At 40.6% G+C, this 25,430-nt stretch overlaps 15 non-coding genes across 15 annotated transcripts; all 15 read right to left on the reverse strand.

Moving 5' to 3' along the window:
• Positions 1 to 1,197: 1,197 nt before the first annotated feature.
• On the reverse strand, positions 1,198 to 1,286 carry trnay-gua (transfer RNA tyrosine (anticodon GUA)). Its single transcript is given in 2 exon segments — positions 1,198 to 1,233; positions 1,250 to 1,286. It is a non-coding gene; the product is annotated as a tRNA-Tyr (tRNA).
• Positions 1,287 to 2,494: 1,208 nt separating this feature from the next.
• Positions 2,495 to 2,587, reverse strand: trnay-gua (transfer RNA tyrosine (anticodon GUA)). The gene is given in 2 exon segments: positions 2,495 to 2,534; positions 2,551 to 2,587. It is a non-coding gene; the product is annotated as a tRNA-Tyr (tRNA).
• A 1,452-nt stretch (positions 2,588 to 4,039) lies between these two features.
• Positions 4,040 to 4,128, reverse strand: trnay-gua (transfer RNA tyrosine (anticodon GUA)). Its single transcript is given in 2 exon segments — positions 4,040 to 4,075; positions 4,092 to 4,128. It is a non-coding gene; the product is annotated as a tRNA-Tyr (tRNA).
• A 1,453-nt stretch (positions 4,129 to 5,581) lies between these two features.
• trnay-gua (transfer RNA tyrosine (anticodon GUA)) lies at positions 5,582 to 5,670 on the reverse strand. The gene is given in 2 exon segments: positions 5,582 to 5,617; positions 5,634 to 5,670. It is a non-coding gene; the product is annotated as a tRNA-Tyr (tRNA).
• A 1,210-nt stretch (positions 5,671 to 6,880) lies between these two features.
• Positions 6,881 to 6,969, reverse strand: trnay-gua (transfer RNA tyrosine (anticodon GUA)). The gene is given in 2 exon segments: positions 6,881 to 6,916; positions 6,933 to 6,969. It is a non-coding gene; the product is annotated as a tRNA-Tyr (tRNA).
• A 1,453-nt stretch (positions 6,970 to 8,422) lies between these two features.
• On the reverse strand, positions 8,423 to 8,511 carry trnay-gua (transfer RNA tyrosine (anticodon GUA)). The gene is given in 2 exon segments: positions 8,423 to 8,458; positions 8,475 to 8,511. It is a non-coding gene; the product is annotated as a tRNA-Tyr (tRNA).
• Positions 8,512 to 9,721: 1,210 nt separating this feature from the next.
• trnay-gua (transfer RNA tyrosine (anticodon GUA)) lies at positions 9,722 to 9,810 on the reverse strand. Its single transcript is given in 2 exon segments — positions 9,722 to 9,757; positions 9,774 to 9,810. It is a non-coding gene; the product is annotated as a tRNA-Tyr (tRNA).
• Positions 9,811 to 11,021: 1,211 nt separating this feature from the next.
• Positions 11,022 to 11,110, reverse strand: trnay-gua (transfer RNA tyrosine (anticodon GUA)). Its single transcript is given in 2 exon segments — positions 11,022 to 11,057; positions 11,074 to 11,110. It is a non-coding gene; the product is annotated as a tRNA-Tyr (tRNA).
• A 1,452-nt stretch (positions 11,111 to 12,562) lies between these two features.
• Positions 12,563 to 12,651, reverse strand: trnay-gua (transfer RNA tyrosine (anticodon GUA)). Its single transcript is given in 2 exon segments — positions 12,563 to 12,598; positions 12,615 to 12,651. It is a non-coding gene; the product is annotated as a tRNA-Tyr (tRNA).
• A 1,453-nt stretch (positions 12,652 to 14,104) lies between these two features.
• trnay-gua (transfer RNA tyrosine (anticodon GUA)) lies at positions 14,105 to 14,193 on the reverse strand. Its single transcript is given in 2 exon segments — positions 14,105 to 14,140; positions 14,157 to 14,193. It is a non-coding gene; the product is annotated as a tRNA-Tyr (tRNA).
• Positions 14,194 to 15,646: 1,453 nt separating this feature from the next.
• trnay-gua (transfer RNA tyrosine (anticodon GUA)) lies at positions 15,647 to 15,735 on the reverse strand. Its single transcript is given in 2 exon segments — positions 15,647 to 15,682; positions 15,699 to 15,735. It is a non-coding gene; the product is annotated as a tRNA-Tyr (tRNA).
• Positions 15,736 to 17,187: 1,452 nt separating this feature from the next.
• On the reverse strand, positions 17,188 to 17,276 carry trnay-gua (transfer RNA tyrosine (anticodon GUA)). The gene is given in 2 exon segments: positions 17,188 to 17,223; positions 17,240 to 17,276. It is a non-coding gene; the product is annotated as a tRNA-Tyr (tRNA).
• Positions 17,277 to 18,728: 1,452 nt separating this feature from the next.
• Positions 18,729 to 18,817, reverse strand: trnay-gua (transfer RNA tyrosine (anticodon GUA)). Its single transcript is given in 2 exon segments — positions 18,729 to 18,764; positions 18,781 to 18,817. It is a non-coding gene; the product is annotated as a tRNA-Tyr (tRNA).
• Positions 18,818 to 21,799: 2,982 nt separating this feature from the next.
• On the reverse strand, positions 21,800 to 21,888 carry trnay-gua (transfer RNA tyrosine (anticodon GUA)). The gene is given in 2 exon segments: positions 21,800 to 21,835; positions 21,852 to 21,888. It is a non-coding gene; the product is annotated as a tRNA-Tyr (tRNA).
• A 3,272-nt stretch (positions 21,889 to 25,160) lies between these two features.
• trnay-gua (transfer RNA tyrosine (anticodon GUA)) lies at positions 25,161 to 25,249 on the reverse strand. Its single transcript is given in 2 exon segments — positions 25,161 to 25,196; positions 25,213 to 25,249. It is a non-coding gene; the product is annotated as a tRNA-Tyr (tRNA).
• Between the last annotated feature and the right edge of the window lie 181 nt (positions 25,250 to 25,430).

A 25,430-nucleotide genomic window follows, 5' to 3' on the forward strand; every position in this document is an offset into this window, starting at 1 on the left:
GATTGGAGCAAAAGGTACATGTTTGAACCGTAGCATTGAGTTGAATCTTTTCTACCAGATGTTGATCAACGTTGACCATTCAGCAATGGTGAGATTTCCGTGTATTGAGCGCTCGTCAGAACTGCCGAAATGTCCACAAACGGGTCTTTCCAGGCACAACTTTCTTCAATTATGGAGACGCTGATGACGTCTGCCGTTGCAGAGATTACAAAACGGGGTTACCAGTTTTGTGAATTTAGTAGGTTATCGCATATATATACCATTTCAAATTGTTTGGTTTCCTCCAAACATAACAATGGTCATCATGGCCAAACAGTTCTATTTTTGTTTCATCAGACCAGAGGACATTTCTCCAAAAAGTAGGATCTTTGTCCCCAAACTGTAGTCTGGCATTTTTATGGCGGGTTGGAGCAGTAGCTTCTTCCTTGCTGAGCGGCATTTCAGGTTCTGTTGACATAGGACTCGTTTGACTGTGGATATAGATACTTTTGTACCTGTTTCCTCCAGCATCTTCACAAGGTCCTTTGCTGTTCTTCTGGGATTGATTTGCACTTTTCGCACAAAAGTACGTTCATCTCTAGGAGACAGAACACGTCTCTTTCCTGAGAGGTATGAAGGCTGCGTGGCCCCATGGTGTTTATACTTGCGTACTATTTTTTGTTATTGATGAACGTGGTACCTTCAGGCGTTTGGAAATTGCTCCCAAGGATGAACCAGACTTGTGGAGGTCTACATTTTATTTCTGAGGTCTTGGCAGATTTCTTTTGATTTTCCCATGATGTCAAGCAAAGAGGCACTGAGTTTGAAGGTAGGCCATGAAATACATCTACAGGTACACCTCCAATTGACTCAAATGATGTCAATTAGCCTATCAGAAGCTTCTAAAGCCATGACATCATTTTCGGGATATTTCCAAGCTGTTTAAAGGCACAGCCAATTTAGTGTATGTAAACTTCTGACCCACTGGATTTGTTATACAGTGAACTAGAAGTGATATAATCTGTCTGTAAACAATTTTGGGAAAAATGACTTCAGGGAACTTGTTGTTCTGAATTGTTCTTTACTATTTTCTGAGTTAACTTGGATTCTTTCTTAATTAGGAAACGTGAAATGCACATTTTATTCTCTATAGGGGGATGTGCGAACAACAGGTAAAAATAGTGTTTGGGGCGCATTGATGAGGCAGAAAAATGTTCCTCCTTCGAGCTGGAATTGAACCAGCGACCTAAGGATTCCAGCATTTAGCGTTCTACAGTCCTCCGCTCTACCAACTGAGCTATCGAAGGGACTTGGAAAAACTATTGGAGCAAAAGGTACATGTTTGAACCGTAGCATTGAGTTGAATCTTTTCTACCAGATGTTGATCAACGTTGACCATTCAGCAATGGTGAGATTTCCGTGTATTGAGCGCTCGTCAGAACTGCCGAAATGTCCACAAACGGGTCTTTCCAGGCACAACTTTCTTCAATTATGGCGACGCTGATGACGTCTGCCGTTGCAGAGATTACAAAACGGGGTTACCAGTTTTGTGAATTTAGTAGGTTATCGCACATATATACCATTTCAAATTGTTTTGGTTTCCTCCAAACATAACAATGGTCATCATGGCCAAACAGTTCTATTTTTGTTTCATCAGACCAGAGGACATTTCTCCAAAAAGTAGGATCTTTGTCCCCAAACTGTAGTCTGGCATTTTTATGGCGGGTTGGAGCAGTAGCTTCTTCCTTGCGGAGCGGCATTTCAGGTTCTGTTGACATAGGACTCGTTTGACTGTGGATATAGATACTTTTGTACCTGTTTCCTCCAGCATCTTCACAAGGTCCTTTGCTGTTCTTCTGGGATTGATTTGCACTTTTCGCACAAAAGTACGTTCATCTCTAGGAGACAGAACACGTCTCTTTCCTGAGAGGTATGAAGGCTGCGTGGCCCCATGGTGTTTATACTTGCGTACTATTTTTTGTTATTGATGAACGTGGTACCTTCAGGCGTTTGGAAATTGCTCCCAAGGATGAACCAGACTTGTGGAGGTCTACATTTTATTTCTGAGGTCTTGGCTGATTTCTTTTGATTTTCCCATGATGTCAAGCAAAGAGGCACTGAGTTTGAAGGTAGGCCATGAAATACATCTACAGGTACACTTCCAATTGACTCAAATGATGTCAATTAGCCTATCAGAAGCTTCTAAAGCCATGACATCATTTTCGGGATATTTCCAAGCTGTTTAAAGGCACAGCCAATTTAGTGTATGTAAACTTCTGACCCACTGGATTTGTTATACAGTGAACTAGAAGTGATATAATCTGTCTGTAAACAATTTTGGGAAAAATGACTTCAGGGAACTTGTTGTTCTGAATTGTTCTTTACTATTTTCTGAGTTAACTTCGATTCTTTCTTAATTAGGAAACGTGAAATGCACATTTTATTCTCTATAGGGGGATGTGCGAAAAACAGGTAAAAATAGTGTTTGGGGCGCATTGATGAGGCAGAAAAATGTTCCAGATTTCGAGCCGGAATTGAACCAGCGACCTAAGGATTCCAGCATTTAGCGTTCTACAGTCCTCCGCTCTACCAACTGAGCTATCGAAGGGACATGGAAAAACTATTGGAGCAAAAGGTACATGTTTGAACCGTAGCATTGAGTTGAATCTTTTCTACCAGATGTTGATCAACGTTGACCATTCAGCAATGGTGAGATTTCCGTGTATTGAGCGCTCGTCAGAACTGCCGAAATGTCCACAAACGGGTCTTTCCAGGCACAACTTTCTTCAATTATGGAGACGCTGATGACGTCTGCCGTTGCAGAGATTACAAAACGGGGTTACCCGTTTTGTGAATTTAGTAGGTTATCGCACATATATACCATTTCAAATTGTTTGGTTTCCTCCAAACATAACAATGGTCATCATGGCCAAACAGTTCTATTTTTGTTTCATCAGACCAGAGGACATTTCTCCAAAAAGTAGGATCTTTGTCCCCAAACTGTAGTCTGGCATTTTTATGGCGGGTTGGAGCAGTAGCTTCTTCCTTGCTGAGCGGCATTTCAGGTTCTGTTGACATAGGACTCGTTTGACTGTGGATATAGATACTTTTGTACCTGTTTCCTCCAGCATCTTCACAAGGTCCTTTGCTGTTCTTCTGGGATTGATTTGCACTTTTCGCACAAAAGTACGTTCATCTCTAGGAGACAGAACACGTCTCTTTCCTGAGAGGTATGAAGGCTGCGTGGCCCCATGGTGTTTATACTTGCGTACTATTTTTTGTTATTGATGAACGTGGTACCTTCAGGCGTTTGGAAATTGCTCCCAAGGATGAACCAGACTTGTGGAGGTCTACATTTTATTTCTGAGGTCTTGGCTGATTTCTTTTGATTTTCCCATGATGTCAAGCAAAGAGGCACTGAGTTTGAAGGTAGGCCATGAAATACATCTACAGGTACACCTCCAATTGACTCAAATGATGTCAATTAGCCTATCAGAAGCTTCTAAAGCCATGACATCATTTTCGGGATATTTCCAAGCTGTTTAAAGGCACAGCCAATTTAGTGTATGTAAACTTCTGACCCACTGGATTTGTTATACAGTGAACTAGAAGTGATATAATCTGTCTGTAAACAATTTTGGGAAAAAAGACTTCAGGGAACTTGTTGTTCTGAATTGTTCTTTACTATTTTCTGAGTTAACTTGGATTCTTTCTTAATTAGGAAACTGGAAATGCACGTTTTATTCTCTATAGGGAATGTGCGAACAACAGGCAAATGTATATCTTATAGGTGCATTTATGAGGTAGGAAAAGGGTCCTCCTCAAGTCGGATTTCAGCATTTAGTGTTCTACGGTCCTCTGCTATACCAACTGAGCTATTGAATGTGGTGAATTGTGGATAAACTTGAAGTGTTTTGAATTCTTCTGTATGATTGGATTCGTACACCTAGACTATTCTTTAAGGAAACGTGAAATGCACATTTTATTCTCTATAGGGGGATGTGCGAACAACAGGTAAAAATAGTGTTTGGGGCGCATTGATGAGGCAGAAAAATGTTCCTCCTTCGAGCCAGATTTGAACCAGCGACTTAAGGATTTCAGCATTTAGCATTCTACAGTCCTCCGCTCTACCAACTGAGCTATCGAAGGGACATGGAAAAACTATTGGAGCAAAAGGTACATGTTTGAACCGTAGCATTGAGTTGAATCTTTTCTACCAGATGTTGATCAACGTTGACCATTCAGCAATGGTGAGATTTCCGTGTATTGAGCGCTCGTCAGAACTGCCTAAATGTCCACAAACGGGTCTTTCCAGGCACAACTTTCTTCAATTATAGAGACGCTGATGACGTCTGCCGTTGCAGAGATTACAAAACGGGGTTACCAGTTTTGTGAATTTAGTAGGTTATCGCACATATATACCATTTCAAATTGTTTGGTTTCCTCCAAACATAACAATGGTCATCATGGCCAAACAGTTCTATTTTTGTTTCATCAGACCAGAGGACATTTCTCCAAAAAGTAGGATCTTTGTCCCCAAACTGTAGTCTGGCATTTTTATGGCGGTTTGGAGCAGTAGCTTCTTCCTTGCTGAGCGGCATTTCAGGTTCTGTTGACATAGGACTCGTTTGACTGTGGATATAGATACTCTTGTACCTGTTTCCTCCAGCATCTTCACAAGGTCCTTTGCTGTTCTTCTGGGATTGATTTGCACTTTTCGCACAAAAGTACGTTCATCTCTAGGAGACAGAACACGTCTCTTTCCTGAGAGGTATGAAGGCTGCGTGGCCCCATGGTGTTTATACTTGCGTACTATTTTTTGTTATTGATGAATGTGGTACCTTCAGGCGTTTGGAAATTGCTCCCAAGGATGAACCAGACTTGTGGAGGTCTACATTTTATTTCTGAGGTCTTGGCTGATTTCTTTTGATTTTCCCATGATGTCAAGCAAAGAGGCACTGAGTTTGAAGGTAGGCCATGAAATACATCTACAGGTACACCTCCAATTGACTCAAATGATGTCAATTAGCCTATCAGAAGCTTCTAAAGCCATGACATCATTTTCGGGATATTTCCAAGCTGTTTAAAGGCACAGCCAATTTAGTGTATGTAAACTTCTGACCCACTGGATTTGTTATACAGTGAACTAGAAGTGATATAATCTGTCTGTAAACAATTTTGGGAAAAATGACTTCAGGGAACTTGTTGTTCTGAATTGTTCTTTACTATTTTCTGAGTTAACTTGGATTCTTTCTTAATTAGGAAACTGGAAATGCACGTTTTATTCTCTATAGGGAATGTGCGAACAACAGGCAAATGTATATCTTATAGGTGCATTTATGAGGTAGGAAAAGGGTCCTCCTTAAGTCGGATTTCAGCATTTAGTGTTCTACGGTCCTCTGCTATACCAAACTGAGCTATTGAATGTGGTGAATTGTGGATAAACTTGAAGTGTTTTGAATTCTTCTGTATGATTGGATTCGTACACCTAGACTATTCTTTAAGGAAACGTGAAATCCACATTTTATTCTCTATAGGGGGATGTGCGAACAACAGGTAAAAATAGTGTTTGGGGCGCATTGATGAGGCAGAAAAATATTCCTCCTTCGAGCCGGAATTGAACCAGCGACCTAAGGATTTCAGCATTTAGCGTTCTACAGTCCTCCACTCTACCAACTGAGCTATCGAAGGGACATGGAAAAACTATTGGAGCAAAAGGTACATGTTTGAACCGTAGCATTGAGTTGAATCTTTTCTACCAGATGTTGATCAACGTTGACCATTCAGCAATGGTGAGATTTCCGTGTATTGAGCGCTCGTCAGAACTGCCGAAATGTCCACAAACGGATCTTTCCAGGCACAACTTTCTTCAATTATGGAGACGCTGATGACGTCTGCCGTTGCAGAGATTACAAAACGGGGTTACCCGTTTTGTGAATTTAGTAGGTTATCGCACATATATACCATTTCAAATTGTTTGGTTTCCTCCAAACATAACAATGGTCATCATGGCCAAACAGTTCTATTTTTGTTTCATCAGACCAGAGGACATTTCTCCAAAAAGTAGGATCTTTGTCCCCAAACTGTAGTCTGGCATTTTTATGGCGGGTTGGAGCAGTAGCTTCTTCCTTGCTGAGCGGCATTTCAGGTTCTGTTGACATAGGACTCGTTTGACTGTGGATATAGATACTTTTGTACCTGTTTCCTCCAGCATCTTCACAAGGTCCTTTGCTGTTCTTCTGGGATTGATTTGCACTTTTCGCACAAAAGTACGTTCATCTCTAGGAGACAGAACACGTCTCTTTCCTGAGAGGTATGAAGGCTGCGTGGCCCCATGGTGTTTATACTTGCGTACTATTTTTTGTTATTGATGAACGTGGTACCTTCAGGCGTTTGGAAATTGCTCCCAAGGATGAACCAGACTTGTGGAGGTCTACATTTTATTTCTGAGGTCTTGGCAGATTTCTTTTGATTTTCCCATGATGTCAAGCAAAGAGGCACTGAGTTTGAAGGTAGGCCATGAAATACATCTACAGGTACACCTCCAATTGACTCAAATGATGTCAATTAGCCTATCAGAAGCTTCTAAAGCCATGACATCATTTTCGGGATATTTCCAAGCTGTTTAAAGGCACAGCCAATTTAGTGTATGTAAACTTCTTACCCACTGGATTTGTTATACAGTGAACTAGAAGTGATATAATCTGTCTGTAAACAATTTTGGGAAAAATGACTTCAGGGAACTTGTTGTTCTGAATTGTTCTTTACTATTTTCTGAGTTAACTTGGATTCTTTCTTAATTAGGAAACGTGAAATGCACATTTTATTCTCTATAGGGGGATGTGCGAACAACAGGTAAAAATAGTGTTTGGGGCGCATTGATGAGGCAGAAAAATGTTCCTCCTTCGAGCCGGAATTGAACCAGCGACCTAAGGATTCCAGCATTTAGCGTTCTACAGTCCTCCGCTCTACCAACTGAGCTATCAAAGGGACATGGAAAAACTATTGGAGCAAAAGGTACATGTTTGAACCGTAGCATTGAGTTGAATCTTTTCTACCAGATGTTGATCAACGTTGACCATTCAGCAATGGTGAGATTTCCGTGTATTGAGCGCTCGTCAGAACTGCCGAAATGTCCACAAACGGGTCTTTCCAGGCACAACTTTCTTCAATTATGGCGAAGCTGATGACGTCTGCCGTTGCAGAGATTACAAAACGGGGTTACCAGTTTTGTGAATTTAGTAGGTTATCGCACATATATACCATTTCAAATTGTTTTGGTTTCCTCCAAACATAACAATGGTCATCATGGCCAAACAGTTCTATTTTTGTTTCATCAGACCAGAGGACATTTCTCCAAAAAGTAGGATCTTTGTCCCCAAACTGTAGTCTGGCATTTTTATGACGGGTTGGAGCAGTAGCTTCTTCCTTGCTGAGCGGCATTTCAGGTTCTGTTGACATAGGACTCGTTTGACTGTGGATATAGATACTTTTGTACCTGTTTCCTCCAGCATCTTCACAAGGTCCTTTGCTGTTCTTCTGGGATTGATTTGCACTTTTCGCACAAAAGTACGTTCATCTCTAGGAGACAGAACACGTCTCTTTCCTGAGAGGTATGAAGGCTGCGTGGCCCCATGGTGTTTATACTTGCGTACTATTTTTTGTTATTGATGAACGTGGTACCTTCAGGCGTTTGGAAATTGCTCCCAAGGATGAACCAGACTTGTGGAGGTCTACATTTTATTTCTGAGGTCTTGGCTGATTTCTTTTGATTTTCCCATGATGTCAAGCAAAGAGGCACTGAGTTTGAAGGTAGGCCATGAAATACATCTACAGGTACACCTCCAATTGACTCAAATGATGTCAATTAGCCTATCAGAAGCTTCTAAAGCCATGACATCATTTTCGGGATATTTCCAAGCTGTTTAAAGGCACAGCCAATTTAGTGTATGTAAACTTCTGACCCACTGGATTTGTTATACAGTGAACTAGAAGTGATATAATCTGTCTGTAAACAATTTTGGGAAAAATGACTTCAGGGAACTTGTTGTTCTGAATTGTTCTTTACTATTTTCTGAGTTAACTTGGATTCTTTCTTAATTAGGAAACTGGAAATGCACGTTTTATTCTCTATAGGGAATGTGCGAACAACAGGCAAATGTATATCTTATAGGTGCATTTATGAGGTAGGAAAAGGGTCCTCCTCAAGTCGGATTTCAGCATTTAGTGTTCTACGGTCCTCTGCTATACCAACTGAGCTATTGAATGTGGTGAATTGTGGATAAACTTGAAGTGTTTTGAATTCTTCTGTATGATTGGATTCGTACACCTAGACTATTCTTTAAGGAAACGTGAAATGCACATTTTATTCTCTATAGGGGGATGTGCGAACAACAGGTAAAAATAGTGTTTGGGGCGCATTGATGAGGCAGAAAAATGTTCCTCCTTCGAGCCAGATTTGAACCAGCGACTTAAGGATTTCAGCATTTAGCATTCTACAGTCCTCCGCTCTACCAACTGAGCTATCGAAGGGACATGGAAAAACGATTGGAGCAAAAGGTACATGTTTGAACCGTAGCATTGAGTTGAATCTTTTCTACCAGATGTTGATCAACGTTGACCATTCAGCAATGGTGAGATTTCCGTGTATTGAGCGCTCGTCAGAACTGCCGAAATGTCCACAAACGGGTCTTTCCAGGCACAACTTTCTTCAATTATGGAGACGCTGATGACGTCTGCCGTTGCAGAGATTACAAAACGGGGTTACCAGTTTTGTGAATTTAGTAGGTTATCGCATATATATACCATTTCAAATTGTTTGGTTTCCTCCAAACATAACAATGGTCATCATGGCCAAACAGTTCTATTTTTGTTTCATCAGACCAGAGGACATTTCTCCAAAAAGTAGGATCTTTGTCCCCAAACTGTAGTCTGGCATTTTTATGGCGGGTTGGAGCAGTAGCTTCTTCCTTGCTGAGCGGCATTTCAGGTTCTGTTGACATAGGACTCGTTTGACTGTGGATATAGATACTTTTGTACCTGTTTCCTCCAGCATCTTCACAAGGTCCTTTGCTGTTCTTCTGGGATTGATTTGCACTTTTCGCACAAAAGTACGTTCATCTCTAGGAGACAGAACACGTCTCTTTCCTGAGAGGTATGAAGGCTGCGTGGCCCCATGGTGTTTATACTTGCGTACTATTTTTTGTTATTGATGAACGTGGTACCTTCAGGCGTTTGGAAATTGCTCCCAAGGATGAACCAGACTTGTGGAGGTCTACATTTTATTTCTGAGGTCTTGGCAGATTTCTTTTGATTTTCCCATGATGTCAAGCAAAGAGGCACTGAGTTTGAAGGTAGGCCATGAAATACATCTACAGGTACACCTCCAATTGACTCAAATGATGTCAATTAGCCTATCAGAAGCTTCTAAAGCCATGACATCATTTTCGGGATATTTCCAAGCTGTTTAAAGGCACAGCCAATTTAGTGTATGTAAACTTCTGACCCACTGGATTTGTTATACAGTGAACTAGAAGTGATATAATCTGTCTGTAAACAATTTTGGGAAAAATGACTTCAGGGAACTTGTTGTTCTGAATTGTTCTTTACTATTTTCTGAGTTAACTTGGATTCTTTCTTAATTAGGAAACGTGAAATGCACATTTTATTCTCTATAGGGGGATGTGCGAACAACAGGTAAAAATAGTGTTTGGGGCGCATTGATGAGGCAGAAAAATGTTCCTCCTTCGAGCCGGAATTGAACCAGCGACCTAAGGATTCCAGCATTTAGCGTTCTACAGTCCTCCGCTCTACCAACTGAGCTATCGAAGGGACTTGGAAAAACTATTGGAGCAAAAGGTACATGTTTGAACCGTAGCATTGAGTTGAATCTTTTCTACCAGATGTTGATCAACGTTGACCATTCAGCAATGGTGAGATTTCCGTGTATTGAGCGCTCGTCAGAACTGCCGAAATGTCCACAAACGGGTCTTTCCAGGCACAACTTTCTTCAATTATGGCGACGCTGATGACGTCTGCCGTTGCAGAGATTACAAAACGGGGTTACCAGTTTTGTGAATTTAGTAGGTTATCGCACATATATACCATTTCAAATTGTTTTGGTTTCCTCCAAACATAACAATGGTCATCATGGCCAAACAGTTCTATTTTTGTTTCATCAGACCAGAGGACATTTCTCCAAAAAGTAGGATCTTTGTCCCCAAACTGTAGTCTGGCATTTTTATGGCGGGTTGGAGCAGTAGCTTCTTCCTTGCTGAGCGGCATTTCAGGTTCTGTTGACATAGGACTCGTTTGACTGTGGATATAGATACTTTTGTACCTGTTTCCTCCAGCATCTTCACAAGGTCCTTTGCTGTTCTTCTGGGATTGATTTGCACTTTTCGCACAAAAGTACGTTCATCTCTAGGAGACAGAACACGTCTCTTTCCTGAGAGGTATGAAGGCTGCGTGGCCCCATGGTGTTTATACTTGCGTACTATTTTTTGTTATTGATGAACGTGGTACCTTCAGGCGTTTGGAAATTGCTCCCAAGGATGAACCAGACTTGTGGAGGTCTACATTTTATTTCTGAGGTCTTGGCTGATTTCTTTTGATTTTCCCATGATGTCAAGCAAAGAGGCACTGAGTTTGAAGGTAGGCCATGAAATACATCTACAGGTACACTTCCAATTGACTCAAATGATGTCAATTAGCCTATCAGAAGCTTCTAAAGCCATGACATCATTTTCGGGATATTTCCAAGCTGTTTAAAGGCACAGCCAATTTAGTGTATGTAAACTTCTGACCCACTGGATTTGTTATACAGTGAACTAGAAGTGATATAATCTGTCTGTAAACAATTTTGGGAAAAATGACTTCAGGGAACTTGTTGTTCTGAATTGTTCTTTACTATTTTCTGAGTTAACTTCGATTCTTTCTTAATTAGGAAACGTGAAATGCACATTTTATTCTCTATAGGGGGATGTGCGAAAAACAGGTAAAAATAGTGTTTGGGGCGCATTGATGAGGCAGAAAAATGTTCCTCCTTCAAGCCGGAATTGAACCAGCGACCTAAGGATTCCAGCATTTAGCGTTCTACAGTCCTCCGCTCTACCAACAGAGCTATCGAAGGGACATGGAAAAACTATTGGAGCAAAAGGTACATGTTTGAACCGTAGCATTGAGTTGAATCTTTTCTACCAGATGTTGATCAACGTTGACCATTCAGCAATGGTGAGATTTCCGTGTATTGAGCGCTCGTCAGAACTGCCGAAATGTCCACAAACGGGTCTTTCCAGGCACAACTTTCTTCAATTATGGAGACGCTGATGACGTCTGCCGTTGCAGAGATTACAAAACGGGGTTAACAGTTTTGTGAATTTAGTAGGTTATCGCACATATATACCATTTCAAATTGTTTGGTTTCCTCCAAACATAACAATGGTCATCATGGCCAAACAGTTCTATTTTTGTTTCATCAGACCAGAGGACATTTCTCCAAAAAGTAGGATCTTTGTCCCCAAACTGTAGTCTGGCATTTTTATGGCGGGTTGGAGCAGTAGCTTCTTCCTTGCTGAGCGGCATTTCAGGTTCTGTTGACATAGGACTCGTTTGACTGTGGATATAGATACTTTTGTACCTGTTTCCTCCAGCATCTTCACAAGGTCCTTTGCTGTTCTTCTGGGATTGATTTGCACTTTTCGCACAAAAGTACGTTCATCTCTAGGAGACAGAACACGTCTCTTTCCTGAGAGGTATGAAGGCTGCGTGGCCCCATGGTGTTTATACTTGCGTACTATTTTTTGTTATTGATGAACGTGGTACCTTCAGGCGTTTGGAAATTGCTCCCAAGGATGAACCAGACTTGTGGAGGTCTACATTTTATTTCTGAGGTCTTGGCTGATTTCTTTTGATTTTCCCATGATGTCAAGCAAAGAGGCACTGAGTTTGAAGGTAGGCCATGAAATACATCTACAGGTACACTTCCAATTGACTCAAATGATGTCAATTAGCCTATCAGAAGCTTCTAAAGCCATGACATCATTTTCGGGATATTTCCAAGCTGTTTAAAGGCACAGCCAATTTAGTGTATGTAAACTTCTGACCCACTGGATTTGTTATACAGTGAACTAGAAGTGATATAATCTGTCTGTAAACAATTTTGGGAAAAATGACTTCAGGGAACTTGTTGTTCTGAATTGTTCTTTACTATTTTCTGAGTTGACTTGGATTCTTTCTTAATTAGGAAACTGGAAATGCACGTTTTATTCTCTATAGGGAATGTGCGAACAACAGGCAAATGTATATCTTATAGGTGCATTTATGAGGTTGGAAAAGGGTCCTCCTCAAGTCGGATTTCAGCATTTAGTGTTCTACGGTCCTCTGCTATACCAACTGAGCTATTGAATGTGGTGAATTGTGGATAAACTTGAAGTGTTTTGAATTCTTCTGTATGATTGGATTCGTACACCTAGACTATTCTTTAAGGAAACGTGAAATGCACATTTTATTCTCTATAGGGGGATGTGCGAACAACAGGTTAAAATAGTGTTTGGGGCGCATTGATGAGGCAGAAAAATGTTCCTCCTTTGAGCCGGAATTGAACCAGCGACCTAAGGATTCCAGCATTTAGCGTTCTACAGTCCTCCGCTCTACCAACTGAGCTATCGAAGGGACATGGAAAAACTATTGGAGCAAAAGGTACATGTTTGAACCGTAGCATTGAGTTGAATCTTTTCTACCAGATGTTGATCAACGTTGACCATTCAGCAATGGTGAGATTTCCGTGTATTGAGCGCTCGTCAGAACTGCCGAAATGTCCACAAACGGGTCTTTCCAGGCACAACTTTCTTCAATTATGGAGACGCTGATGACGTCTGCCGTTGCAGAGATTACAAAACGGGGTTACCAGTTTTGTGAATTTAGTAGGTTATCGCACATATATACCATTTCAAATTGTTTTGGTTTCCTCCAAACATAACAATGGTCATCATGGCCAAACAGTTCTATTTTTGTTTCATCAGACCAAAGGACATTTCTCCAAAAAGTAGGATCTTTGTCCCCAAACTGTAGTCTGGCATTTTTATGGCGGGTTGGAGCAGTAGCTTCTTCCTTGCTGAGCGGCATTTCAGGTTCTGTTGACATAGGACTCGTTTGACTGTGGATATAGATACTTTTGTACCTGTTTCCTCCAGCATCTTCACAAGGTCCTTTGCTGTTCTTCTGGGATTGATTTGCACTTTTCGCACAAAAGTACGTTCATCTCTAGGAGACAGAACACGTCTCTTTCCTGAGAGGTATGAAGGCTGCGTGGCCCCATGGTGTTTATACTTGCGTACTATTTTTTGTTATTGATGAACGTGGTACCTTCAGGCGTTTGGAAATTGCTCCCAAGGATGAACCAGACTTGTGGAGGTCTACATTTTATTTCTGAGGTCTTGGCAGATTTCTTTTGATTTTCCCATGATGTCAAGCAAAGAGGCACTGAGTTTGAAGGTAGGCCATGAAATACATCTACAGGTACACTTCCAATTGACTCAAATGATGTCAATTAGCCTATCAGAAGCTTCTAAAGCCATGACATAATTTTCGGGATATTTCCAAGCTGTTTAAAGGCACAGCCAATTTAGTGTATGTAAACTTCTGACCCACTGGATTTGTTATACAGTGAACTAGAAGTGATATAATCTGTCTGTAAACAATTTTGGGAAAAATGACTTCAGGGAACTTGTTGTTCTGAATTGTTCTTTACTATTTTCTGAGTTAACTTGGATTCTTTCTTAATTAGGAAACTGGAAATGCACGTTTTATTCTCTATAGGGAATGTGCGAACAACAGGCAAATGTATATCTTATAGGTGCATTTATGAGGTAGGAAAAGGGTCCTCCTCAAGTCGGATTTCAGCATTTAGTGTTCTACGGTCCTCTGCTATACCAACTGAGCTATTGAATGTGGTGAATTGTGGATAAACTTGAAGTGTTTTGAATTCTTCTGTATGATTGGATTCGTACACCTAGACTATTCTTTAAGGAAACGTGAAATGCACATTTTATTCTCTATAGGGGGATGTGCGAACAACAGGTAAAAATAGTGTTTGGGGCGCATTGATGAGGCAGAAAAATGTTCCTCCTTTGAGCCGGAATTGAACCAGCGACCTAAGGATTCCAGCATTTAACGTTCTACAGTCCTCCGCTCTACCAACTGAGCAATCGAAGGGACATGGAAAAACTATTGGAGCAAAAGGTACATGTTTGAACCGTAGCATTGAGTTGAATCTTTTCTACCAGATGTTGATCAACGTTGACCATTCAGCAATGGTGAGATTTCCGTGTATTGAGCGCTCGTCAGAACTGCCGAAATGTCCACAAATGGGTCTTTCCAGGCACAACTTTCTTCAATTATGGAGACGCTGATGACGTCTGCCGTTGCAGAGATTACAAAACGGGGTTACCAGTTTTGTGAATTTAGTAGGTTATCGCACATATATACCATTTCAAATTGTTTTGGTTTCCTCCAAACATAACAATGGTCATCATGGCCAAACAGTTCTATTTTTGTTTCATCAGACCAGAGGACAATTCTCCAAAAAGTAGGATCTTTGTCCCCAAACTGTAGTCTGGCATTTTTATGGCGGGTTGGAGCAGTAGCTTCTTCCTTGCTGAGCGGCATTTCAGGTTCTGTTGACATAGGACTCGTTTGACTGTGGATATAGATACTTTTGTACCTGTTTCCTCCAGCATCTTCACAAGGTCCTTTGCTGTTCTTCTGGGATTGATTTGCACTTTTCGCACAAAAGTACGTTCATCTCTAGGAGACAGAACACGTCTCTTTCCTGAGAGGTATGAAGGCTGCGTGGCCCCATGGTGTTTATACTTGCGTACTATTTTTTGTTATTGATGAACGTGGTACCTTCAGGCGTTTGGAAATTGCTCCCAAGGATGAACCAGACTTGTGGAGGTCTACATTTTATTTCTGAGGTCTTGGCAGATTTCTTTTGATTTTCCCATGATGTCAAGCAAAGAGGCACTGAGTTTGATGGTAGGCCATGAAATACATCTACAGGTACACTTCCAATTGACTCAAATGATGTCAATTAGCCTATCAGAAGCTTCTAAAGCCATGACATCATTTTCGGGATATTTCCAAGCTGTTTAAAGGCACAGCCAATTTAGTGTATGTAAACTTCTGACCCACTGGATTTGTTATACAGTGAACTAGAAGTGATATAATCTGTCTGTAAACAATTTTGGGAAAAATGACTTCAGGGAACTTGTTGTTCTGAATTGTTCTTTACTATTTTCTGAGTTAACTTGGATTCTTTCTTAATTAGGAAACTGGAAATGCACGTTTTATTCTCTATAGGGAATGTGCGAACAACAGGCAAATGTATATCTTATAGGTGCATTTATGAGGTAGGAAAAGGGTCCTCCTCAAGTCGGATTTCAGCATTTAGTGTTCTACGGTCCTCTGCTATACCAACTGAGCTATTGAATGTGGTGAATTGTGGATAAACTTGAAGTGTTTTGAATTCTTCTGTATGATTGGATTCGTACACCTAGACTATTCTTTAAGGAAACGTGAAATGCACATTTTATTCTCTATAGGGGGATGTGCGAACAACAGGTAAAAATAGTGTTTGGGGCGCATTGATGAGGCAGAAAAATGTTCGTCCTTCGAGCCAGATTTGAACCAGCGACCTAAGGACTTCAGCATTAAGCATTCTACAGTCCTCCGCTCTACCAACTGAGCTATCGAAGGGACATGGAAAAACTATTGGAGCAAAAGGTACATGTTTGAACCGTAGCATTGAGTTGAATCTTTTCTACCAGATGTTGATCAACGTTGACCATTCAGCAATGGTGAGATTTCCGTGTATTGAGCGCTCGTCAGAACTGCCGAAATGTCCACAAACGGGTCTTTCCAGGCACAACTTTCTTCAATTATGGAGACGCTGATGACGTCTGCCGTTGCAGAGATTACAAAACGGGGTTACCAGTTTTGTGAATTTAGTAGGTTATCGCACATATATACCATTTCAAATTGTTTGGTTTCCTCCAAACATAACAATGGTCATCATGGCCAAACAGTTCTATTTTTGTTTCATCAGACCAGAGGACATTTCTCCAAAAAGTAGGATCTTTGTCCCCAAACTGTAGTCTGGCATTTTTATGGCGGGTTGGAGCAGTAGCTTCTTCCTTGCTGAGCGGCATTTCAGGTTCTGTTGACATAGGACTCGTTTGACTGTGGATATAGATACTTTTGTACCTGTTTCCTCCAGCATCTTCACAAGGTCCTTTGCTGTTCTTCTGGGATTGATTTGCACTTTTCGCACAAAAGTACGTTCATCTCTAGGAGACAGAACACGTCTCTTTCCTGAGAGGTATGAAGGCTGCGTGGCTCCATGGTGTTTATACTTGTGTACTATTTTTTGTTATTGATGAACGTGGTACCTTCAGGCGTTTGGAAATTGCTCCCAAGGATGAACCAGACTTGTGGAGGTCTACATTTTATTTCTGAGGTCTTGGCTGATTTCTTTTGATTTTCCCATGATGTCAAGCAAAGAGGCACTGAGTTTGAAGGTAGGCCATGAAATACATCTACAGGTACACCTCCAATTGACTCAAATGATGTCAATTAGCCTATCAGAAGCTTCTAAAGCCATGACATCATTTTCAGGATATTTCCAAGCTGTTTAAAGGCACAGCCAATTTAGTGTATGTAAACTTCTGACCCACTGGATTTGTTATACAGTGAACTAGAAGTGATATAATCTGTCTGTAAACAACTTTGGGAAAAATGACTTCAGGGAACTTGGTGTTCTGAATTGTTCTTTACTATTTTCTGAGTTAACTTGGATTCTTTCTTAATTAGGAAACTGGAAATGCACGTTTTATTCTCTATAGGGAATGTGCGAACAACAGGCAAATGTATATCTTATAGGTGCATTTATGAGGTAGGAAAAGGGTCCTCCTCAAGTCGGATTTCAGCATTCAGTGTTCTACGGTCCTCTGCTATACCAACTGAGCTATTGAATGTGGTGAATTGTGGATAAACTTGAAGTGTTTTGAATTCTTCTGTATGATTGGATTCGTACACCTAGACTATTCTTTAAGGAAACGTGAAATGCACATTTTATTCTCTATAGGGGGATGTGCGAACAACAGGTAAAAATAGTGTTTGGGGCGCATTGATGAGGCAGAAAAACTTTCCTCCTTCGAGACGGATTTGAACCAGCGACCTAAGGATTTCAGCAATTAGCGTTCTACAGTCCTCCGCTCTACCAACTGAGCTATCGAAGGGACATGGAAAAACCATTGGAGCAAAAGGTACATGTTTGAACCGTAGCATTGAGTTGAATCTTTTCTACCAGATGTTGATCAACGTTGACCATTCAGCAATGGTGAGATTTCCGTGTATTGAGCGCTCGTCAGAACTGCCGAAATGTCCACAAACGGGTCTTTCCAGGCACAACTTTCTTCAATTATGGAGACGCTGATGACGTCTGCCGTTGCAGAGATTACAAAACGGGGTTACCAGTTTTGTGAATTTAGTAGGTTATCGCACATATATACCATTTCAAATTGTTTGGTTTCCTCCAAACATAACAATGGTCATCATGGCCAAACAGTTCTATTTTTGTTTCATCAGACCAGAGGACATTTCTCCAAAAAGTAGGATCTTTGTCCCCAAACTGTAGTCTGGCATTTTTATGGCGGGTTGGAGCAGTAGCTTCTTCCTTGCTGAGCGGCATTTCAGGTTCTGTTGACATAGGACTCGTTTGACTGTGGATATAGATACTTTTGTACCTGTTTCCTCCAGCATCTTCACAAGGTCCTTTGCTGTTCTTCTGGGATTGATTTGCACTTTTCGCACAAAAGTACGTTCATCTCTAGGAGACAGAACACGTCTCTTTCCTGAGAGGTATGAAGGCTGCGTGGCTCCATGGTGTTTATACTTGTGTACTATTTTTTGTTATTGATGAACGTGGTACCTTCAGGCGTTTGGAAATTGCTCCCAAGGATGAACCAGACTTGTGGAGGTCTACATTTTATTTCTGAGGTCTTGGCTGATTTCTTTTGATTTTCCCATGATGTCAAGCAAAGAGGCACTGAGTTTGAAGGTAGGCCATGAAATACATCTACAGGTACACCTCCAATTGACTCAAATGATGTCAATTAGCCTATCAGAAGCTTCTAAAGCCATGACATCATTTTCAGGATATTTCCAAGCTGTTTAAAGGCACAGCCAATTTAGTGTATGTAAACTTCTGACCCACTGGATTTGTTATACAGTGAACTAGAAGTGATATAATCTGTCTGTAAACAACTTTGGGAAAAATGACTTCAGGGAACTTGGTGTTCTGAGTTGTTCTTTACTATTTTCTGAGTTAACTTGGATTCTTTCTTAATTAGGAAACTGGAAATGCACGTTTTATTCTCTATAGGGAATGTGCGAACAACAGGCAAATGTATATCTTATAGGTGCATTTATGAGGTAGGAAAAGGGTCCTCCTCAAGTCGGATTTCAGCATTCAGTGTTCTACGGTCCTCTGCTATACCAACTGAGCTATTGAATGTGGTGAATTGTGGATAAACTTGAAGTGTTTTGAATTCTTCTGTATGATTGGATTCGTACACCTAGACTATTCTTTAAGGAAACGTGAAATGCACATTTTATTCTCTATAGGGGGATGTGCGAACAACAGGTAAAAATAGTGTTTGGGGCGCATTGATGAGGCAGAAAAACTTTCCTCCTTCGAGACGGATTTGAACCAGCGACCTAAGGATTTCAGCATTTAGCGTTCTACAGTCCTCCGCTCTACCAACTGAGCTATCGAAGGGACATGGAAAAACCATTGGAGCAAAAGGTACATGTTTGAACCGTAGCATTGAGTTGAATCTTTTCTACCAGATGTTGATCAACGTTGACCATTCAGCAATGGTGAGATTTCCGTGTATTGAGCGCTCGTCAGAACTGCCGAAATGTCCACAAACGGGTCTTTCCAGGCACAACTTTCTTCAATTATGGAGACGCTGATGACGTCTGCCGTTGCAGAGATTACAAAACGGGGTTACCAGTTTTGTGAATTTAGTAGGTTATCGCACATATATACCATTTCAAATTGTTTGGTTTCCTCCAAACATAACAATGGTCATCATGGCCAAACAGTTCTATTTTTGTTTCATCAGACCAGAGGACATTTCTCCAAAAAGTAGGATCTTTGTCCCCAAACTGTAGTCTGGCATTTTTATGGTGGGTTGGAGCAGTAGCTTCTTCCTTGCTGAGCGGCATTTCAGGTTCTGTTGACATAGGACTCGTTTGACTGTGGATATAGATACTTTTGTACCTGTTTCCTCCAGCATCTTCACAAGGTCCTTTGCTGTTCTTCTGGGATTGATTTGCACTTTTCGCACAAAAGTACGTTCATCTCTAGGAGACAGAACACGTCTCTTTCCTGAGAGGTATGAAGGCTGCGTGGCCCCATGGTGTTTATACTTGTGTACTATTTTTTGTTATTGATGAACGTGGTACCTTCAGGCGTTTGGAAATTGCTCCCAAGGATGAACCAGACTTGTGGAGGTCTACATTTTATTTCTGAGGTCTTGGCTGATTTCTTTTGATTTTCCCATGATGTCAAGCAAAGAGGCACTGAGTTTGAAGGTAGGCCATGAAATACATCTACAGGTACACCTCCAATTGACTCAAATGATGTCAATTAGCCTATCAGAAGCTTCTAAAGCCATGACATCATTTTCAGGATATTTCCAAGCTGTTTAAAGGCACAGCCAATTTAGTGTATGTAAACTTCTGACCCACTGGATTTGTTATACAGTGAACTAGAAGTGATATAATCTGTCTGTAAACAATTTTGGGAAAAATGACTTCAGGGAACTTGGTGTTCTGAATTGTTCTTTACTATTTTCTGAGTTAACTTAGATTCTTTCTTAATTAGGAAACTGGAAATGCACGTTTTATTCTCTATAGGGAATGTGCGAACAACAGGCAAATGTATATCTTATAGGTGCATTTATGAGGTAGGAAAAGGGTCCTCCTCAAGTCGGATTTCAGCATTTAGTGTTCTACGGTCCTCTGCTATACCAACTGAGCTATTGAATGTGGTGAATTGTGGATAAACTTGAAGTGTTTTGAATTCTTCTGTATGATTGGATTCGTACACCTAGACTATTCTTTAAGGAAACGTGGAATGCACATTTTATTCTCTATAGGGGGATGTGCGAACAACAGGTAAAAATAGTGTTTGGGGCGCATTGATGAGGCAGAAAAATGTTCCTCCTTCGAGCCAGCGACCTAAGGATTTCAGCATTTAGCGTTCTACAGTCCTCCGCTCTACCAACTGAGCTATCGAAGGGACATAAAAAAACAATTGGAGCAAAAGGTACATGTTTGAACCGTAGCATTGAGTTGAATCTTTTCTACCAGATGTTGATCAACGTTGACCATTCAGCAATGGTGAGATTTCCGTGTATTGAGCGCTCGTCAGAACTGCCGAAATGTCCACAAACGGGTCTTTCCAGGCACAACTTTCTTCAATTATGGAGACGCTGATGACGTCTGCCGTTGCAGAGATTACAAAACGGGGTTACCAGTTTTGTGAATTTAGTAGGTTATCGCACATATATACCATTTCAAATTGTTTGGTTTCCTCCAAACATAACAATGGTCATCATGGCCAAACAGTTCTATTTTTGTTTCATCAGACCAGAGGACATTTCTCCAAAAAGTAGGATCTTTGTCCCCAAACTGTAGTCTGGCATTTTTATGGCGGGTTGGAGCAGTAGCTTCTTCCTTGCTGAGCGGCATTTCAGGTTCTGTTGACATAGGACTCGTTTGACTGTGGATATAGATACTTTTGTACCTGTTTCCTCCAGCATCTTCACAAGGTCCTTTGCTGTTCTTTTGGGATTGATTTGCACTTTTCGCACAAAAGTACGTTCATCTCTAGGAGACAGAACACGTCTCTTTCCTGAGAGGTATGAAGGCTGCGTGGCCCCATGGTGTTTATACTTGTGTACTATTTTTTGTTATTGATGAACGTGGTACCTTCAGGCGTTTGGAAATTGCTCCCAAGGATGAACCAGACTTGTGGAGGTCTACATTTTATTTCTGAGGTCTTGGCTGATTTCTTTTGATTTTCCCATGATGTCAAGCAAAGAGGCACTGAGTTTGAAGGTACTGCATGAAATACATCTACAGGTACACCTCCAATTGACTCAAATGATGTCAATTAGCCTATCAGAAGCTTCTAAAGCCATGACATCATTTTCAGGATATTTCCAAGCTGTTTAAAGGCACAGCCAATTTAGTGTATGTAAACTTCTGACCCACTGGATTTGTTATACAGTGAACTAGAAGTGATATAATCTGTCTGTAAACAACTTTGGGAAAAATGACTTCAGGGAACTTGGTGTTCTGAATTGTTCTTTACTATTTTCTGAGTTAACTTGGATTCTTTCTTAATTAGGAAACTGGAAATGCACGTTTTATTCTCTATAGGGAATGTGCGAACAACAGGCAAATGTATATCTTATAGGTGCATTTATGAGGTAGGAAAAGGGTCCTCCTCAAGTCGGATTTCAGCATTTAGTGTTCTACGGTCCTCTGCTATACCAACTGAGCTATTGAATGTGGTGAATTGTGGATAAACTTGAAGTGTTTTGAATTCTTCTGTATGATTGGATTCGTACACCTAGACTATTCTTTAAGGAAACGTGAAATGCACATTTTATTCTCTATAGGGGGATGTGCGAACAACAGGTAAAAATAGTGTTTGGGGCGCATTGATGAGGCAGAAAAAGGTTCCTCCTTCGAGTCGGATTTGAACCAGCGACCTAAGGATTTCAGCATTTAGCGTTCTACAGTCCTCCGCTCTTCCAACTGAGCTATCGAAGGGAAATGGAAAAACCATTGGAGCAAAAGGTACATGTTTGAACCGTAGCATTGAGTTGAATCTTTTCTGCCACATGTTGATCAACGTTGACCATTCAGCAATGGTGAGATTTCCGTGTATTGAGCGCTCGTCAGAACTGCCGAAATGTCCACAAACGGGTCTTTCCAGGCACAACTTTCTTCAATTATGGAGACGCTGATGACGTCTGCCGTTGCAGAGATTACAAAACGGGGTTACCAGTTTTGTGAATTTAGTAGGTTATCGCACATATATACCATTTCAAATTGTTTGGTTTCCTCCAAACATAACAATGGTCATCATGGCCAAACAGTTCTATTTTTGTTTCATCAGACCAGAGGACATTTCTCCAAAAAGTAGGATCTTTGTCCCCAAACTGTAGTCTGGCATTTTTATGGTGGGTTGGAGCAGTAGCTTCTTCCTTGCTGAGCGGCATTTCAGGTTCTGTTGACATAGGACTCGTTTGACTGTGGATATAGATACTTTTGTACCTGTTTCCTCCAGCATCTTCACAAGGTCCTTTGCTGTTCTTCTGGGATTGATTTGCACTTTTCGCACAAAAGTACGTTCATCTCTAGGAGACAGAACACGTCTCTTTCCTGAGAGGTATGAAGGCTGCGTGGCCCCATGGTGTTTATACTTGTGTACTATTTTTTGTTATTGATGAACGTGGTACCTTCAGGCGTTTGGAAATTGCTCCCAAGGATGAACCAGACTTGTGGAAGTCTACATTTTATTTCTGAGGTCTTGGCAGATTTCTTTTGATTTTCCCATGATGTCAAGCAAAGAGGCACTGAGTTTGAAGGTAGGCCATGAAATACATCTACAGGTACACCTCCAATTGACTCAAATGATGTCAATTAGCCTATCAGAAGCTTCTAAAGCCATGACATCATTTTCGGGATATTTCCAAGCTGTTTAAAGGCACAGCCAATTTAGTGTATGTAAACTTCTGACCCACTGGATTTGTTATACAGTGAACTAGAAGTGATATAATCTGTCTGTAAACAATTTTGGGAAAAATGACTTCAGGGAACTTGGTGTTCTGAATTGTTCTTTACTATTTTCTGAGTTAACTTGGATTCTTTCTTAAACCTGTTGAGGATGGGGGCGCTGTTGAGACTATTTATGCTAATCGTGTAATTTTTTAAACGGCTTCCCACAAAATCCTTGATCGTACAATATGCATATTATTATTATTATTGGATAGAAAACAGTCTATAGTTTCTATAGGAGTTGAAATTTTGTCTCTAAGTGGAACAGAGCCCATTCTACAGCAATTTCCCTGACATGGAGTCAGATTTCAGAAATTTTGGCCACTGTTCTGGAGTCAGTTAAAAGGGCACTGTTATTGCTATGACTATACGGACACTGCTTACGTCTTCCCCTGGATGCCTTTACGTGATGACGATTTGAATGGGGTCGATTGCGCGTTCACAGGCCCTATAAATAAAAAAACCCTGTAGGTAGGAGCTCCTTTGCAGCTGCGTAATGCGCGTGGAGGACATCGACCTGCTATTTTTCCAAGCGTTAGTTTAGCCTGTTATATTTTTCCGGTCATGTTTTTACTCATTATAGGAGTTAAAAACATCATAAGGTAGTTAATTTAAAGCGTTTTATAGCAATTTATATCCGTTTAGTGCGATTTTGGGACATTTATTTCTTTAACGCTGTGAATAGCTGGGCACGCTTTCAGTTCATCCCGAACGCAGTTGGCATTTCCACATGGCAAGAGGACAGCTTTCCACCAAAAGACGATTACTCCCAAGAAAGGATCCTTTGCCCAAGATACTGATGGAAGAACAGCTCAAAGTAGGACATTTTTATTATGATAAATCGTGTTTCTGTCGAAAAATATTAGTGGCTTAGGACGCCATGTTTTTTGACGTAGCTTCGCTTGGCGCAAACTGTATTGAAAAGTAAGGATAAATAAAAAAATGTAATTCCGCAATTGTATTAAGAATTAAATTGTCTATCAATCCCTGTCCACCCTATATTTTTTAGTCACGTTTATGAGTATTTATGTATAAGAGTAGATCACTGTCTAAGTGGCGCACGGACATTTTCTCACCAGCTTGGGTACATTTCACATTGTCTAACCATGATTTTGGTGGCTAAATATAAACATTTTCGATCAAACTCTATATGGATTGTGTAATATGATGTTACAGGAGTGTCATCTGAAGAATTCTGAGAAGGTTAGTGAAAAAATTAATATATTTTTGGCGATGTTGACGTTATCGCCCACTTTGGCTAGAATCAATGCTGGGCTGCTATGTGCTATGTGCTATGCTAATATAACGATTTATTGTGTTTTCGCTGTAAGACACTTAGAAAATCTGAAATATTGTCTGTATTCACAGGATCTGTGTCTTTCGATTAGTGTATGCTGTGTATTTTTACGAAATGTTTGATGATTAGTAAGTAGGTAAACACGTTGCTCATAGTAATTATTCTAGTCCATTTGTGACGGTGGGTGCAATTGTAACCTATGCCATCTACCTGAAATATGCACTTTTTTCTAACAAAACCTATCCCATAGCATAAATATGTTATCAGACTGTCATCTGATGAGTTTTTTTCTTGGTTAGGGGCTATAAATATCTTAGTTTAGCCGAATTGGTGATAGCTACTGGTGTTGGTGGACAAATAAAAGATGGTGGATTATGCTAATGTGTTTTTAGGTAATAGATGTACATCTTTACATATTGTGTCTTCCCTGTAAAACATTTTAAAAATCGGACATGTTGGCTGGATTCACAAGATCTGTGTCTTTCATTAGCTGTATTGGACTTTAATGTGTGAAAGTTAAATATTTAAAAAAAATATTTTTTTTGAATTTCGCGGCACTGGTTTTTCAGTGGGGGGGGGGGGGGAGTGCCGCTAGCGGCACTCTCATCCTAGACAGGTTAATTAGGAAACTGGAAATGCACGTTTTATTCTCTATAGGGAATGTGCGAACAACAGGCAAATGTATATCTTATAGGTGCATTTATGAGGTAGGAAAAGGGTCCTCCTCAAGTCGGATTTCAGCATTTAGTGTTCTACGGTCCTCTGCTATACCAACTGAGCTATTGAATGTGGTGAATTGTGGATAAACTTGAAGTGTTTTGAATTCTTCTGTATGATTGGATTCGTACTCCTAGACTATTCTTATAGGAAACGTGAAATGCACATTTTATTCTCTATAGGGGGATGTGCGAACAACAGGTAAAAATAGTGTTTGGGGTGCATTGATGAGGCAGAAAAATTTTCCTCGTTCGAGCCGGAATTGAACCAGCAACCTAAGGATTTCAGCATTTAGCGTTCTACAGTCCTCCGCTCTACCACCTGAGCTATCGAAGGGACATGAAAAAATTATTGGAGCAAAAGGTACATGTTTGAACCGTAGCATTGAGTTGAATCTTTTCTACCAGATGTTGATCAACGTTGACCATTCAGCAATGGTGAGATTTCCGTGTATTGAGCGCTCGTCAGAACTGCCGAAATGTCCACAAACGGGTCTTTCCAGGCACAACTTTCTTCA

The sequence above is a fragment of the Salvelinus fontinalis genome, unplaced genomic scaffold (assembly GCF_029448725.1).
Source record: "Salvelinus fontinalis isolate EN_2023a unplaced genomic scaffold, ASM2944872v1 scaffold_0162, whole genome shotgun sequence".
Classification (NCBI taxonomy): domain Eukaryota; kingdom Metazoa; phylum Chordata; class Actinopteri; order Salmoniformes; family Salmonidae; genus Salvelinus; species Salvelinus fontinalis.